Source organism: Anas acuta, chromosome 1, assembly GCF_963932015.1.
Source record: "Anas acuta chromosome 1, bAnaAcu1.1, whole genome shotgun sequence".
NCBI classification, from domain to species: domain Eukaryota; kingdom Metazoa; phylum Chordata; class Aves; order Anseriformes; family Anatidae; genus Anas; species Anas acuta.
The window spans coordinates 76,905,081-76,923,895 of NC_088979.1; positions in this window are offsets into that span (position 1 = coordinate 76,905,081).

Below are 18,815 nucleotides of genomic sequence, written 5' to 3' on the forward strand. Positions count from 1 at the left end.
TTTCCTGAATATTTTCTTTCTTCTTACAAACCATGTTCTAATTTCATTGCCTTAGCCTTTGGGTTTATCTATGCTATACTCCTCATAGAAGTATCTGCATTCCTGATTTTACATACTTTATCAATTTTATATATATATATATATATATATATTTACAACTCCACAAGAATGAGAGGTTCTGGAAGTAGGTTGTTACTTAAAAACACACATGACCAGTCTTGTATTTTCATAATTATATTGACTTTTTAATTAAAGACAGTCTGTCAATTAGACCTTCCTTTTTGATACAACTTTTTTCCTCCCGTGTTTCTTCTTCTGAAGAACTCAGTCGAAACCTGCTTTTTAACTGACATCCCTCAATGGGAAATTGCTCTCAGTGTTCAAAGGAAAAATTCCTGAAACATTAAACAAGTGAGTTTTTACCTTATATTCTTGTTTTCTTGTTTACAGATGATTCTAACCTATAACTTACTGAGAATATTGAGATTCATTCATCTATGTGGAAGAATCATATTCATACAGGATTATGCTCTTGAACACTGCAGCTGAATTCTACATTTTATTCATAATAAAATCTCATAAACTAATTATCTTATTGCCTTGGACCATGACTTATCTTACTTTTAGGTGTGGTGGTATATAAGAGAAACTCAGACACTAAATGCTGCTTGTTTACTTAGTCTGAACTCACATTTGTGAAGAAAAAGCAGCAACTTTCTAAAAAGAATTTAATTGACCCTTGCTCCTTTGGAAAAACAAATCTGAAAGCCCCTCCACAATTTCCAGTGTGGAAAATGTTTGGATTTTTTGGATTTTCTTCTTTCCAAGAAGAAGAAAAAGAAATGATGTGTACCTTATAGTTAAATCCAGGAAGTGTAATCTCATGAAAAAGGAAGTCACGACTAGTGATTTTACTTTGTGATAGCAGCCAGGGATCAGTTTAGGAAAGCCAAAGCCATTTTAGAATTAAGTTTGGCCAGGGACATCAAGGGCAACAAGAAAGGGTTCTATAGGAACATTGGTGATAAGAGGAAGATTAGGGAAATTGTGGGCCCTCTCTGAAAGGAAATGGGAGACCTGGTCACCTGGGATATACAAAAGGCTGAGGTACTCAATGACTATTTTTCCTCCTTCATCAACAAGAGCTCCACACACATAGCCCAAGCCTCAGAAAGCAAAAGCAGGGGCAGGGAGAATGATGAACCACCCACTGTAAGAGATCAGATTTGAGACCTTCTAAGGTCCTGAAGGTCCCCTCCCATGGGACCTGATGAGATACATGCACGGGTCCTGAGGGAACCGGCAGATGTAATTTCTAAGCCACTGTCCATCGTATTTGAGAATTTGTAGCTGTCCAGTAAAGTTCTTACTGACTGGAAGAGGGGAAATATAACTCCCATTTTTAAAAAGGGAAAAAGGAAGACTTGAGGAACTACAGGCCAGTCAGTCTCACATTTGTGCCTGGCAAGACCATGAAGCAGACCCTCCTGGAAACAGTGCTAAGGCACATGGAAAATAAGGAGGAAATTGGTGACATCCAACATGGCTTCATTCAGGGCAGAGATCATGTCTGACAAATCTGGTGACCTTTTACGAGGGTCTTATGGCGCTGGTGGATAGGGGAAGAGCAACTGACATCAACTACATGGATTTGTGCAAAACACTTGACATTGTCCGCCGTAATATCCTTGTCTCTAAATTGGAGAGAAATGGATTTGACAGTTGGACCACTTGGTGATTAAAGAATTGGCTGGATGGTCACACTCAAAGAGTTGTGTCCCACAGCTCAGTGCCCAGGTGGAGATCATTAATGAGTGATATTTCTCAGGGGTCAGTATTGGGACTGGAATTATCCAACATCTTTATCAGTGATATGGACAGTGACATTGAATGCACCCTCAGCAAGGTTGCCTATGACACCAAGTTGTGTGGTGTGGTCAACCCACTGGAGGGAAGGAATGCCATTCAGAAGGATCTGGACAGGCTTGAGGGGTTGGCCTGTTCAAACCTAATAAGATTCAACAAGGCCAAGCATAAGGTACTGCACCTGGGCCAGGACAATACCAAGCACAAATAGAAGCTGGGTGGAGAATGATTGACAGCAGACCTGATGTGAAGGACCTGGGTGTGGTGGTTGATGAGAAGCTCAACATGAGCCAGAAATGTGTACTTGCAGCCCAGAAACATAACCGTATCCTGGGCTGCATCAAAAGAAGGGTAGCCAGTAAGGTGAGGGAGGTGATTCTCCCCCTCTGCTCTGCTCTCGTGAGACCCCACCTGGAGCCCTGCCTTCAGCTCTGTGACCCCCAGCACAAGAAGGACATGGACCTGTTGGGTGAGTCCAGAGGAGGACCACAAAGATGATCAAGGGGCTGAAGCATCTCTCCTACAAAGACAGTCTGAGAAAGTTGGGGTTTTTCAGCCTGGAAAAGAGAAAGCTCTGGGCAGACCTTAAAGAGGCCTTTCAGTACCTAAAGGGGGCCCACAAGAAAGCAGAGGAGGGACTGGACAAGGGTTAATGGCTTTAAATTAAAAGAGGGTAAGTTTAGATTAGATATAAGGAAGAAATTCTTCTCTTTGAGGATGGTGAGGCACTGGAACGGGTTGCACAGAGAAGCTGTGGATGCCCCATCTCCAGAAATGTTCAAGCCCAGGTTGGATGGGGCTTTGAACAACCTTGTCTAGCGGCAGGGGGGTTGGAACTAGGTGGTCTTTAAGATCCCTTCCAACCCAAACCATTCTATGATTCTATTATATAGCTGATACAACATTTTCTGTTGTTTCAGAACAGAGTATCTCTGCCTGGATATCTCTTGTAATTCTACCCATGAAGCTCATTCTAGCAACTGGCATCAGAAAGTTTCTCATGTAGATGACCATCTTGTTTTTTGGTTTTGCTGTGCACTTGGTTTTTGGTTTGTGCTCTTTTAGCTTAGGTCTGGAAAGAGAGGGCAAAGAAAAGGATGCTGTTGAGGGATTGTAGGTGAGCAAGCCAGTTCATCTCAGTGGTGGCTGAGAGAGAGACATGCTGCACCTTGAATGATCACTCTAAGCTTTCTAAATATTGTGAAACATGTCCCAGAGTAAGTGATACACATAAAGAATAAGTTATGTCATGACTACTTGTGTAATACTTATCCCTGCCACACACATCCTGTTTTCTCATTTGTTCCACTTCCTTAAGAAAAGGAATAATGTCGCAAGCATGGACAATGCTTCGTCGATGCATTTTTAAGGATAAGTAACAACGTCCAGAATATATTTATTTATCAATCACAGCTGCCACATGCATGTAAGGAATAAATCAAAGACAAAGATTGAAGACTCCCTCATTCTCAGCCACTCTCCTTCAACTTCAGCTTCCTGTGGCTGGCTGTGAATTAAACCTTGAGATGAAATTTGAGGTGGAATCCAATTCTTCCAAAAATCTTGCCCTCTGATCAAAGACTTCAATCACAGAGCAGTTACATATGTATACCTGTTTAGCAAAATAAACCTTCAGCTTTATATATATATATATATATAATATGTATATTTTATATAATTTTTGGTGTCATGGACCACAAAACAAGGAGTCTTCCTCCAGCCTCCGCAAAATAAATATATAAATAAATAAATTATTTTTTAATGATCAGTCAATGAATCTCACAGAAAGAATGTGGTTTATGTGTTGGATGAAAAAGAAAAGTAAGGCAAACGTCTTTTAAAGCATGCTAAATATATAAATAGCTCGAAAGAAAGAGGAACTTAAGAGCACAAAATAAATCATTTTCTCAGAGCAGTATTCTACTCTCAGGAACAACAAAAATGGAACTGATGGTCTAAGTCTGGCACAGTTCTCAAGTATTTTTTATATTAGAAATTCTATATACAATTAGTGACTTAATATGTATTGAGAATGAAGTTGTTTCTTTTGTTGTGTAATTCTTATACAGTATTTATACTTTTTTTTTTTTAAAAAAATCACTGAATTTATTTTGCAATTGAATATTTTAATCAAAATTAATATGACTGCTGCAGTATCTTCTAGGGAAATACATTAATTAGTTATTAGCATCTAATAACCCGATTAGTTACATAGTGCTGTTATTACTTCCTTGGAAACTAGAGACAATAAAAGCAGAATTACTTCAAATTTAAATTTAATTCATTTAACAATTACTTCAAATTCCTTTTCTCACAAAAGGTCCTCCAGTACTACAGAGTTAATATAAAGGTGTTAAGCTGTTGTCTATAGTGAACATCTTTGTTACACAAAATGGATAATGCTAAAAACGAACAATGTTTGTTTAGCACTTAATCTACTATTCACTGACTGACTTCCTGCATTACAGTCTATTATTCAAGGTGTCCAGGATATGCTCTGAAGACTTTAAATTGCAATTGTAAATTGTAGTAAATTCCAACATTAAAGCATGCTCATTTCTGAAAAAAAAAAAAAAGCAAACACTATTTCTGTTGTGTATTTGCCTGGAGGTCCTTCAGATCTCTTTCTATTCATTTATCTGCCAAACTGGAGAATGTTCTGCTTTAAGACACTTTCCCCTATTTTTTGTCCCTAGGCTATGATCAAATCAGTTCTTCAGTTTTTAACTATCTCTTGGATAAACTGTCTCTTCTTTCCCAAAAGAAAAAGAAAAGGTCTTCTGTTTAAATCTCTCATGGGAAGGCACTTTGAACTAGTGCAGGTGATACCATAGGTATAGCATGGGAATAGAGCCGATGCTCAACTTGCCGCTGCGGTGGGCGGCTGGCCTACGTGACAAAATTAGAAGGGAACAATTTAGGGAGCTGCAACCCAACTCCTGTAACAAGCAGCACCTCCAGAAGGAGATGGGCTGTCACAACACACTGGTAAGTCCTAAGTGCCCTTTCCTTGGGAAAAGCGAAAGACACAGTTGGGGGCCACCTAACTCAACTCTTTTTTCATACCTCTATACTTAAGAAGGTAAATTTAAGAACAATGAGCAGAGATGAAGACTACAGAATGAGGTAATTCTGCAGACACAAAGAAGCCCAGAATGAAAGGTGAACTAATTAGGATAGCATACCAATACCTCATTGCCTTGTCAATTAATTATGCTCTTTCCCTCTCATTTCCAAGTCTTTCTCTATGTATTTTTTACTGTGACTTGTTGATCTTATATTACATAATGTATGGATTAAATAAAAATATAAATAATAAAAATAATAAAAAGAAAAAAGAAAATAAAGGAAAAAAATGTTAAGTTTACATTATCTGCTGTTTATAAATTCCAGATAATAAAAAGAATTTCTGGTAACTTTATTATTTCTCTCTTTCTCTCTTGGGAGACTCTTTCTGTAAAGAAGGATCATAATACATTGTCAAGCCTACAGCAGAGCACAGTAGCTCTTGTGCCTTAGTAATATTTTCAGTTATTTTTCATGGACATAAATGGAAAACTGTTTCTTGTGTAAATGAATAGAAAATGTATGGTGGCAGAACAAAACGGTACAAACTGCAGCATGACAGGAAACTGAATTTGATATATTTCTGTTCTTGAGAGAGTATCATGAGATGATTAGCTCTCAGTGAATCCCCACATTCATCTGCCTGCTGATCACCACATGCCCACTCACCTATCAAGTGAACATACTGATTCTACTTATTTTTCTTTACACTTTTTATTGCTCTCCTCCCGTATCTTGCTTCCACTTCTGGTTTTATGGGGTCTCTTTCTGCAGAGCAAATTAATTGAGTCAAAGTTAATCTCAAATGTTTATATAATGTTTATCCTGGGGGTAAGAACCCTTAGCTGCAAGCTTGGTACTGATACTGAGTTTGAAGCAGAGATGTTCTGCATGGTGTGTTGTTGTTCAACAAACAGGTTTAAGCTCTTTTAAATTCAAAATTGTCTCATTAATATTGCAGATTAATTGTGTGCCACTGTACTTATGTTTTCACTTTATCTTCCTTATCCTCTTGCCAACAATATACAATTGTAAAAAAAAAAAAAAGGTTCCTCTTTCTTAGGTTTTGATTCCATCAAAAGTCTCAGACTTCCTTTTACTCCTTATTTCACTTCTTGATTCTGAAAATGTCCAATCTCATACTCTAATATATATATAAACATGTTCTGCAGATAGCTTGATATTGTGCCTGTTTTAGTTAATATATTTGGTTTTGCATTTGAGAAAGCTTGAGGAGATTTTGACATTAACTCTCTGTCATTAGACATTTTTATATACATGAAAGGATTTATTGAAGACAGATTTTATACGCTCTGCAATGATAGGAAGTCAAACTCTTACACCTGGTTTCCAAGGATGTGATGTTTACTGCAGGAACACGAGACAATTTTCCAGTGAGACTTCACCATTTTTACAAGTAAATATCATACATTTTTACTCCTTTTCTAACAAGTTGGAATATCTCAGTTTTGGTTTAAAGAAACCTTTAAAAACACAACAATCTTTTCAAAATATGAACATAACAATTCTGTAATGGTTTAAAACTGTTTTTGTATTGAACAGATACTGTCAAAACTAAGAGGACCAGTACTTAATCTCCCATGTATTACTGCTAACATTTCCATCATTTTTCTGCAACGTCATGAGGGAACAATTGAAGTCACAGGAATGGAAACAACAAAGGGTAGCAAAGGAGTGTAAAACATTAATCTAAACTGAATCCTAATGAAGCCAGTGGTAATTTTTCTGTGATTATAGTGGCTTTAAATAAGGCCCCAAGGGGCAGCTTTATAAAGTAATGTTGCTGCCAACATTTTTGTAAATCCCATTTGGCTATCTGCCTGTTTAGGCAGCTGAATAGAAGTGAATTTCTGCACTATCAGGTAACCTAATGTCTCAGACAAAGTCATATGTGTTTGCTACTTCAGGCTGTGTTATGCCTTGTTGAAGCTGTTTAGCATCACAACTTTATTTAAAGTGATTATGAGAAGTCATCAAACTCTTCCCTGAAAGTCAACAGGTAAGTAGTGCTCTCCAAACTCCAGTCACTTATTTCTACATGGAGGGCAAAAACAGCTCAGGAATTTTGGACAAAAGTGTTTTGTGGAATATAGTCCTAAGCAGGTAGTTGTCTCCACAAACATGGATTCATGATGGGAAGGCAGAGATGAGTGGTGTGAGACAGCCCATAGGAGAAGCCAGAAAAGGCAGCAGGGTCTCAACAGGCCATGTCATGGAATGGGGATGAAGGAAACGAAGAGTATTTGCAGGTTCTGGACAATAGGATAGTTTTGCTGAAAGGAGGAAAAATATCTGCAGCATCTGGGATTGTCTGTTGCAGCCAAGCAAACAAGACTTTACCCACTTTTATATGTAAAAGTTTGCAGAACAATCAGAACATGAAAAAGTCTGACTCAAGTATCAGGATGTCCCTTTGTCTGAAATAATATACAGAACTTGAATTTTGGCAAGTTATTTGGATTAAGAGGATATGCATGCATTCTACATTCTTTTTTCTAGCAGACGTGGCATCAGCTGAAATACAGTTGTAGTACACTTCCTTCCTTTTTCTTTTTTGAGTAACTTTGGAGTTCAGTGGCTATCTCCTTCAAGTCTTGATATTCTTTATAGATTTAGTCTATCTAATCTCTGGATCTTTTCTGAAGCACTTACTTTTGAGGTCATTGAGTCACCTGTTTCCACCTTTGCTGGGTTCCCATTGTGTGCATTTGAACAGAGGACATGTAGGTAGTCCCTGTTATGAGAACCGCTCCTTGCTCTGTAGCATACCTGTCACCTGGTATTCATGCAATCTGTGACCCTATCCTGACTGCACAGGCAGAGAACATATTTGGGTATTCCTTTCTAGGTGCAATGACCTCCATCCAGTCCACAGGCCTGGAGACAGGAGGTATGTGATACACTACGGAGCACACCTGGCCCTAGGTGTAGGCAGAGGCAACCTGGGACATGTACTGTCCAGACTACTGGTGATTAAATTTTGTTGGATGAAGTAGATGAAAGATCAAGTGCCATTTTGGTACTCGATGACATTCTTCTCTTCAGGTGGCTGTCCATGGTTAGTATCCTCCAATGAGGTAGAGCAGACTCACCTTGTTCATGGCCTTGTTATCTCCTACTGCAGTACTTACTGTGCTGTACTGGGTCCAGCTGGAACTGAGTTAACTTTCCCTGCAGCAGCCCACACAGTGCTGTGCTCTGCACTTGGAGCTAGAACAGCACTGGTATCACATCAGTGTTGTGTCTGCTGCTGAGCAGTGCTGGCACTGCATCAGGACTCCCTCCACCCCCCCCAGAGCCAGCAGGTGGGCAAGAAGTGAGGAAGGAACATCACCAAGGCAGCTGAGCTAACCTAACCAAAGGGATATTCCATACCATGTGGTGTCACAGTCAGCAATGGTGGAAAAAGGAAGAATAGGGGAGCTTTTGTTATGGAGATGTCTATCCTCCCAAACAACTGCTACATGTATTGAGGCCCTGCTTACCAGGACATGGCTGAATATTGCTTGTTGATGGGAAGTAGAGAATATATTTTTTCCTTCTCTTTGTGCTCAGCCTTTTCTTGTTATTAATCTCTTCATTTCACTTTAATTAAATTATCCTATTATCCACAAGCCTGCTTTTTCTTTCCAGCATACTTTCTTCTCCTCCCCACCTTTTGAAGAGGTAGAGTGAGAGAGTGGTTGTGGAATTTGGCTGCCACACAGGGTAAAACCACCACAAGTGGGAGCAGCTCAATTGTTAAGTAGATATGTTTTTTGCAGGGTTTTTCCCACTAGTTGATCAGTAGCCTTGTTATTTTGTGGGTAGGGAAAATACGTAAGACTTTTGTCTCTGTATTTCAAATGGTTGGTCTGGGAGCGTCATTTTAATATTCTAGTACAGTGCTTTTCTGTTTTGATATGCATGTTCCAAAACTTTCTACCATTATTATTTTATTATTTTATTTTATTTTATTTTATTTTATTTTATTTTATTTTATTTTATTTTATTTTATTTTATTTTATTTTATTTTATTTTATTTTATTTTATTTTATTTTATTTCACTTCATTTTATTTCTTTTTTTGTAATTAAGTCAATATCTGACAATGGCATTTTAAATAGTTGAGTCTATGTTTGACAGGAAGGTTTCATAACCCATTTATGCAAGTTCCCATTTACCTTAACTGTTCAAGCAAAACCTTGGCATAAAACTTTGATGAGGTTCATGATTTCTGTTGGCATGCAATAGACCTTCAAGATGTTCCAGTGTGAGTTGCACCAGTAGCTGTCAAATGCTTCCATAAGCCCTGATAAATTTCTAAAATAAAATTTAGAAATCTGCCTCTAATTGAACTAGGCTCCATAATTTCAGGATTTAAAACCTACTGTCAGTTTTCCTGGATCTAAAACCTACCCTTTTTATGGGCATATTATACTTGCAATGGTTGGACAATATTTTGAAGTTTCATCCCATAGCTCATGTCCATGAAACCCATAATCATCTATAAATTGCAGGTATGTAGATCACATGAAATATCAGGCATTCCCTGATTTAGCCTGAAAGTATATGCTTAGTATATGCATTAGCACGTACCTTCTCCAAACCAAATAATGAGGTATAGGTATACCCTACACTATATTTATTTCCTATACTGAGCAATATAGAAAATAAAAAATAAACTCACAGTTATTATTTACTATCATCTTATGTTAATAATACCTAAGGGGGACCTACAGAACAGCTGGAGAGGGACTCTTTGTCAGGGCCTGTAGTGATGTTACAAAGAGTAATGGCTTTAAACTAAAAGAGGGTAGATTTAGATTAGACATTGGGAAGAAATCCTTTACTCAGAGGGTGGTGAGGCACAGGCTGCCCAGAGAAGCTGTGGATGCCCCGTCCCTGGAGATGTTCAAGACTGGGATGGATGGGGCTTTGGGCAACCTGGTCTGGTGGGAGGTGTCCCTGCCTATGGCAGGGAGGGTTAGAATTGGATGATCTTTAGGGTCCTTTCCAACCTAAACCACTCTGTGATTTTATGATTTGATGTTACAGCAGGAGTTGTGATATGAGTCCCGAAACAGTAAAATAAAAAATAAATAAAAAGCTCTAGATAAAATCCTTTTTATTTTCTTCTTGGCTAGAGCACTGCTGCTGAGACACTCCTATTATCATAAACCTTCCCCTCACACTCAGAGCAGACACTGAAACAGAGTTTTGCACTCTAATGTCCTCAAACCTTATCTCATGTTCAAACCCATGTGATGACATCATCAATGCAGGTCTCTTTCTAATAATATGAAAATACAATTCTGTGTCCACAGAAAGAAGATGTATTATCACCCCTCCTGACAGAGCTAATTTGGAGGAGCTGCTTTGAGTGTCTGTTTCAGTTTATAATCAGAAGAATACTTTCCTACTGTTTTCTGAACTGTAAAGGTGCAGGAGTGAGCCTGGATACTGTATTAGCTGAATACTTGCTTAGGCATTCAGAATACTTACCTGTACATCAGGTTTATGGTCCTTGTTCACTAGGATAAAAGATGATGAAAATAAAAAATGAAATGAATAAAAACACATTGTTTTGGCAATCTTGAAACATCCTAACCTTTAATTTTAAAAACGTCTCCACAGAATGGGAAAGTAAAAAACCCCCAGACTGCTATTACTTATGTTCCAGTAATTATTGATATTTGGTTACTCATTGTAAAGGGGGACAGAAGAAGCTATTCAGGAACAATTTAGAATATCGCACAGCCTTCCACTTATGAGATGTTATATTCACATGTGGAGGAGGGAACTGGATCCTTATCTATGTAATGCAACTATCCTGACAGCTCTGCTACTGACTTTGAAGGTTGAGCCGGGACAGAAATAAGAGGAAGTGAATCTAAACCAATTAGTAAAATCAAGCAAAACGCCTTTTTGATTAAAAAAATAATAATAATAATAATAAAAAAGCTCAAATACTTAACTTGGCCCTCTACATGAAAATTTGAAAATTGGAATGGTTTAATTTGTGTTAATGAACGAGTTTTATAGGCATTTGTTTTTGTGTGCCATCCCGTGAAGACTGGCACTGCCTACTTTTGACCATCCACAGAGGGTTTGGGTCTCCTGCTCCTGCGCCGTGGGAGGTGATTGCACAGAACAGCACTTCCTCCTTCAGCTACATCTGCAGCTGTCAGATGGGGAGGACAGTGCTGCTGGAAATAAAACAGAAATGCCACCTCTTTGCTACTGTCCAAAAATGCAAAGTGCACCAAGCAAATGGAAGCAGAAACTAAAGTGTGATTGTGTTGAAATACCAGCTCCCTGACAGCCTCAGGGAGGAGTCAGACACAGAAATTGTCCATACAGACAAGGCAATGTGCCTGGATACATTAGGTAGCTGTGCAAGCTAAGTATTCACAAACAGATGCCAGAGATGAATCTGGGGGCAGGAAGTCTTTATTTTGGATCATTTTCCTGAATTTTGTGCTTGCATCACACCTGTTTAAGTGCCTAAGAACTAGTTCTTGGATTTCACTCAGTATGCTGCTCTCTCTTAAATGTCTGTTTATCTACCTCAGTGCTTTTAAGGATTTGAGACTAAAGAGTGCTCCTTTAAATAGCCTCAGCTTCCCCTGCTTTAGGTGGGAGTTAATGACTTTGTGCATATATGCAACAAATTCTCATGTTCTGTGGCTTTCAGATAGCCACTGTGCCTTGCGCTCTACAAGTTTGTGCAGCCATTTTGTGCTATTGGTGCCCAGCATGGCAAAAGGCATGCTAGGAAGTAAGACCATGCAGCAAGTGAAAAAAATCATCTGCCTATGCAGTGGTTTTGTGCTGTATCTTCTAAGCACTTTGCCAGAATATTTGCCTCTGACAGGACCTCCCCCAGTCTAGAAATGACATTGCCTCTTCTTGCAGCAAGCCAATAAAGGCTAATGGCAGAGCCAGCGTGGCTGCTGGGTCACCCTGGCAGATGGCACCAAACCACAGGCAGCCACTGCTGGCACTGCCTGGACTGAGTGGGGAGGTGTGCCAGCCCTGCTTCAACCCAACTGGGCTGCCCATGACAGGCTGCCCATGCCACTGCCCCTCCGTCCGAATCACCACATGGGAAGGGCACTGCTGGTAGCAACAGCCCTACGGGGTCGATGCCTTGTTTTCCAACAGCATGCTCTGTGATGCTGGGATTTTGAGACAGTGCTGATACCAGCAATGTCCATAGCTACCACCTTGCTGGGTAAGTGTCATCAGCATCAGCCTCGGTGCATATCCTTAGAAAAGCCTTCACTGTAATGAGCAGGCAGTTCTGAACAACTGCTGCTGCTTCCGAGTCCCGTGCAAGTCAGGACTCCAGTCAAGTCATCACCCAGGTAATTGGGTTGCAGTGTAAAGAATGAGAATTTTATGTGACTTTTTTTTTTTTTTTTATAGGTTGATTAGACAGCTTCATACTTAGATTGAATGCTGATCTTCTGTTTTTCTGAGATTTGTACAGACGTTACCTATGCTAGAGAGCACTCTGTAAATAAAACACTTTGACTCATCTCCATTGGTGTCTTAAATGCACTTTCTGGTAGAAGTCATAGAATTTTGAATGAAGATTATATTTTTCCACTACTTTGTTCTTGCTTTGTAAGTATCTAGAACAACATTTTTATTAAAGCTTTTACTCATTGTTCCTTAGGCTTCCTTTCTGTCCAGCCTCTCTGCTATTCATGCATATTCATTTATTTCCCAACTTTTACTGTTAGCATTTGAAGAATTTTAACAATTTAGTTGTTGATTATGTGCTCCCGTCCTTTTTCCTATGCTTTTTGAATTCATCTAGTAGGAATTATTCTGTATCTTTTCTGATAATTTTCACTTTAAAATGTGATCCTTGGAAACTGTTTTAATAAATACTGCTCTTATTAACCAATATTAAACCACTTCCCTTTTTAGAGTAAATCTAATGTATATAGGTAACTGAAAAATATAATACTATTTTTAAAACATGTAACTGTGTAACTGTTGACATTAAGATTTTTTACATGTTCTTACAAAGACCAATACTATTTTAAATGGCATTCATTTTTCTATCTGTTTATGGAAAGAGATGCAGTTCATATTCCAAAATGCTGTAACCAAAGTTCTGGTTTTTATCTCTTTTACAAGATTAAAATATTTGATTTCTTTTCTTTTCATGTAGATGGGATGTTTTCAATATTTAATTCCATCACTAGGACTTTTTAAATTTCTGACTTCAATGTGGACCAAACCAAGGACTCAGAATATATCCCACTAGTTCAGGTGCTTCTAACCATGGTATGAGCAATTATCACAGCGTAATCTCACTTCATTACCACTGAAGCAGGTAATGTGATGTTGAAGTCTCCTGGTGCATTTAGAGGTTTTTGCACTCCTTAAAAAAGAGTTTGGAGAAAGGCCCAGTGCAGTTTCTGGCTAGTGTCCAGTGCAGCTAGCTGCTACACCTTGTTCTCGAAGAGCAGTGTTTAGGTTAGGCTGAAGATACTCCTCCAGAGGGGACATGTAGGTTATCTCTCTGCTTCAGCAATTCATGTCCAGTAGGTAGACATCATTCCTCAGATTAGACATGCTACATGCATCTGAACATATGTTAGGGCAGGAAACTACAAATGTGCCTATTTCCTGTAACAGACTGTCCAAAACAGCATATTTATTTATGTATCGAGTTAATACTGTGTGAATTAAATATCTCTCTTGTTCATCCTTGCTGTGCTTTGGTTCATCATGTGAAGTGGTCCTGAAACATGTACTCTGGTTACCTCTCAGCTGAAACAAAGCTAGAAACCGTTCTCCAAAAGTACAGATAATGGGACATGTAGACAGTCTAAGGACAGTCTACAGCCTCTCTCCAAAACAAACCTCTCTAAAATGCATATACATTGAGGACATATACATATACAGTGCATATACAATGCATATACAGTGAGGACAGAGGGTCCTCACCACCAACTATTTTGCTCTACAGATGTACTCCTGTTGTGCCAGACTACCTGTAGATATAGCCAATTGGATAGTGGGTATAACCAATATTAAATACTGTTCATAAAATAGCCCAAGATAATATCTAAAACATTCTTAAAACAAAAGATTATATCTAGATTATAAAAGATTACATTTTTAGATCAGATCTAAAAGATTCTTAAAACAATCATTTTAACCTTGGGAAGGTTAAAATTATTAAAACCATAAGCAACTAGAGCCCATGATATTTATAAAGGAGCTAATAGGTTTTATTCTTGTGATCTTTGTAAAAATGCATGCTTTGTGTATTAAAAATTATCTAGGATAAGATTATTAAAATTATAGCATAGAATCATCTACTACATTACTGCTTTTATTAATAGGCTGTTCATCCAGATATTCCCTCTTGAGAAAATCTCTTCAGGTTGTTTTCTCTAATTTATCTCAAAAAGAAACAGCTGCATCTAATGCTATGTGTTTTGCTTGCTCTACATAATCTTATTGGTTACAGAAATCTTCTATTACCCTAGAAAACTACCATGCACTGAGAAATAGAAATTATCAGTTCCTTCACAGTCTTTTACTGAGGTCTGCAGTTTTTAACAATAAATGGGGAAAAAAAAAAAAAAGAAAAAAGAAAAAAAAAAAGATAATGCTGTCACTTTGATACTTTGATACTTGTCTATATTCATACCAAAGCAATTTCTGGTTACATCTTTTAGAAGTTCATGCATCTTAAAGAATAACCTTAACAATAATACAACAGGTGATTTCTATCCTTTTTGTTTTTGTTTTTTTTCCTTGACACTTAACAGATCTAGGGAAAGTATGTCTCAGGAACAATCTGGATGAAGTACCCCAGGACTTTTCACTTCCCATTGCAGCACTAAGACTACATGTCAGCAGTGGTGTTTGCATTTCCAAGAGTTTGCTCTGGTAATACTATTTACAGAAGCTCTGTATGAGTGAGAACTGGTACTACAGCTGTCCCCATGGAAGGATTTTGATTCATGAGATAAGGCTTTTGCAGGTGATTAACCATTCTTTCTTCTTCAGCAGCTTTATCAGCATACCTCTCTGCCTGTTCTTCTCAGGAGTAGATCTTTATGTTTGCTTAACTAAATTAAAAAAAAAAAAAAGTCTGTTGGTGGGATTTTAATACACTGCTTAATATGAGAGCTATTGATATAAGCGTGCATTGTCTGAGGTGTTATAATGATCAGTTTATATGAGAGTCCTGCATGGGGAACATTTCCATTCAAAGACTTGCTGGCTTTGTAAAACCTTTAACAAATTTAACATTTGAGTTCTTACCAGCTCTTCTCTAACTTTTGTACCTGCCATCTGGCTTCACAGCATGCCCCAGTGTGCATTTAATTATTTAAGGAATGAAATAGCTTTTAAACAATTCTTACAGAGTTTGATCTTTCTGGAGGAAGTTATCTGTAAATTTTGAGAAAAAATATACTGACAGTATCTAAACGTCACACAGTCCTTTTCTTTTCTAGTATCTTCAAAATGATTGAATGTTCCATGAGATGTCTTTGAAGGCCTGTATGAACTCAAAACCTCAATTTCCCTGAAAAAGTCAGGCTTTTTGATATCAGAAGCTAATATCAATATCACTTTATGAAACAACTGAAATTTATTATCTTTCAAAGTGTTAATAATCTCACAGAAATTAATTTAAAAGATGTCACTTTTAGCATAAAATAAGACGTCTGCTAGAATTTGTTAAAAAAAAAAAAAAAAAAAAAAAACATTTTAGTATGTGAAAAGATGAATAGTTGAGCATTTGGTAGAACAAAAACAGGGACTACTTGTTCTTTCTTCTCTCAGACCACAGCATGTCTGACCTTGCAAAGCATGGAAGCTGAGCTTCAAAAGCCTCCAACTCATTAACTCAGATCAGTTTAAACTCAGACCGGTTAATAAGCTTTGGGGAAATGGCCTGATTGAATTTGTCTACAAATTGTGTACAAATTGAATGGCACTGAATTCAAGCAAAGTGATTTCAAACATTAAATCTATCTATCAAATAATATATTGGATTGTACTTGTAGTTCTGCATTACGAGAAATAAGAAATCCTGAAGTATTACACTTCAGCTACAACAGGCCAGAGTCACATCTGAGCTGACATTTACCAAAAATCTCCCTTGCCTAGAGGTTGTTAGTTTCTGTTGGAATGCTTTTTCTACACAGAGACAACCATCTAAGCAGCAATCATCCTGAGGAATCAGCTTTCAAAGGAAACCACTTCAAAGTTTCATGGGGCAACAGATACAGGGAAGACATACATTTTTAAAGAATCTCAATAACCTAGCACATCTTGATATATCCCACAATAAACAGCTAACAATCCCCACTGAAGCATACTTACTATATGTCAGTTCTGAAAAGCAGCAAGCTGAAAGCCTTTGACTTAACACCCTCCAGTGCATTTATTTGTGTGAAGATGAATGAAATGATCAGAGCTTTGGCTTTAGCATGACCACTGATGATGCTCCCCTTGGAGACTCCTGGCCAATTCTTCTGATAAAGCTGAACAGGATTTCAGAGATTTTTGTGGGATCTTCTGTTCAAAAAGGCTATCCTTTGTACCTTGATCTGAGTTACAGCATGCTAAGAGAGACAGTCAGCCTGCAAGGCTTGAAAAGACATACATTTAAAAGGCAAACTGACAAAATAATGACTTCATCAAAAGAAAGCAGTCTGCTGATACTTTTATAACACAGGCAGCAACAAGTCAGTTGTGCAACTGCATATAACAACGTAGACAAAAACCTTGGAGGAGCCCACCATTGCATATCAGGGAGTTTGTGATCCACATAGCAGCTTACCTGAGAAGCACAACTGTTGCTGTGCCTTTCTCTGCTACATGCACGTCTAGGCCGTGAGGACTTTGCTGTGCTGCACACATCCCTTGCTGTAGAATAAACAGAGTCATCTGGTCACAAATGAATAGGCAGTGGGCAACACCCACCTGGTAACAGCAGTGATGCCATCAGCATGTCCTTGATGTCACCTTGAAGTGAAGCAGTATATTTTCACATAAGCATCCTTTTGTGCCACAGTAAAGGAAATAAAAAAAATACTAAAAAAATATAGTTGTTTACTTCTATGAAAATCTATGAAAACTCTACAGATGATAATGCCAGCAGACCTCATCATAAATAGGAAGTCTGTTCAGCATGTGATACCTTGACCAGAAGTCTGTCTGACATTAATTTCAGGGTTCCTATAAACAGAAAGGACAAAAGATGTCACAACTTGCTACCAGTTTTTGTGTGATATTAATAATTTGATGATCTTTCTTGAGAGTAGTTGTGGTGCTCTTGCTGGGATCTAAAATGAAGCAATACCTCCTGGTTCCAGACACTATCTTTGCTGGTCTGCAGAGCTGCAGGTTATTTCTTTCATACTCTTATTAGCACCATTGTGACAGCAATCACAAAACACTTATTTTACTGGGATGCCTGGTACATCTACTGTAGAAAGCACTCAGCTTCAATTGAGCTTATAGGAAATGGAGGCAAGTGGGCCCTGATCTGTCCAGAGAGAAGGGCTTGTGAGCTGGGCATGAATGTGGCCAGCAACTAGGTGCAGTGGGGCCAGGTGGCAAAAAGGCAACATTTTCCCCTATGAGAAGCATGTAAAGGGGTCCCTTACAGTGTTGTGCCCATGGCTATAGGCTGGAGGCATTTACCAGCAGTGCAGAGGAGCAGGTCTTGTGGTAATGCCCAGCCACATAGTGTTTAGAAAGTTAATGGTGTGTTTCACTCTCTGTGTTGTGCTCTGTTATTTTGCTGCTGTGACAAGTTTTATTCCCGGGAAACCCTGGCCTTCACTTTTGTGACAATGCGGCCAGATACTACTCAGGAGATATGCAAGGAAAGGCATCACCGTAAGGTTCAAAGAAATTTCTGCTCTTAAGAGTGCTTACTACTTATGTGTAGGACATTTGTTTGCTCTTTTTGAGTGACCCGGGGTACTCACTAAGCCTTTCTATCTCTTCTCCCATTATCTGTGCAAGGCAGATAATAAGAATTGCTTTGTGAGTCATTTTGTATCCATAAAGTTCTTTGAGATATCAAGATGAAAGGCACAGGGAGCCTCATCTTGCCAGAGGGAGATCTGTCAGGATCTCCCAGAGCAGTGCCCTGTCAAAATTCAAGCTATTAAAATTATTGATGAGATATTGCTACTGACCATTTCAAGTGATTCTACCTTTCTCACATTGGCTATGTGCAATGATTAGGATCATTTTACAGGTTTGGTCACTTTGTGGGCCTTGGTATTCAGCAGTGTCAGCTGTGGCTTTATCTGACTCTTCCCTACATGAAGCTATCATAGCAGCTGGCTGAACAGATACCCAGGCACAATAAAATCAATTATTTCCAGTCTAACGGTGGAATCATCAAAGATGCCTACATGTACAAGCCCCAAAGACAACTCTCTTTAAGCCAACATCCATCTATGGCAGTTGAATGCACTGTCTTCAGCTAGGTTTCTTCCAAGGACTTGGGACAGAAAATGCACCTTACCATGAAGTTCAAAACAGGCACACACTGAGCAGAGGCAGTCTTACACCAAGCAGCAGGAGATGTGCCTTGTGTGAGAGACATATTTGCAATCCTGCCCACCTTCTGGGATTTTTGCTTCTAACCACCAGTATGAACAGAAATTAATGCATTTATGTCTGTGGAACTGACTATGACAGGGCCAGGATTGATCTCTGACCTCAGGCCAAGCAGCAGTGCTGGGTGGCTTTGTTTGGGAGAGAAGTAGTTAAAGTAGTTCAAAACAGTGCCAGGGAATGAATTAACTACAAAGGAGGGTGGATGGTTACCCAGAGCTTTGTTCATTCCCATTTTCTTTCCTTTTCTTTGTCTCC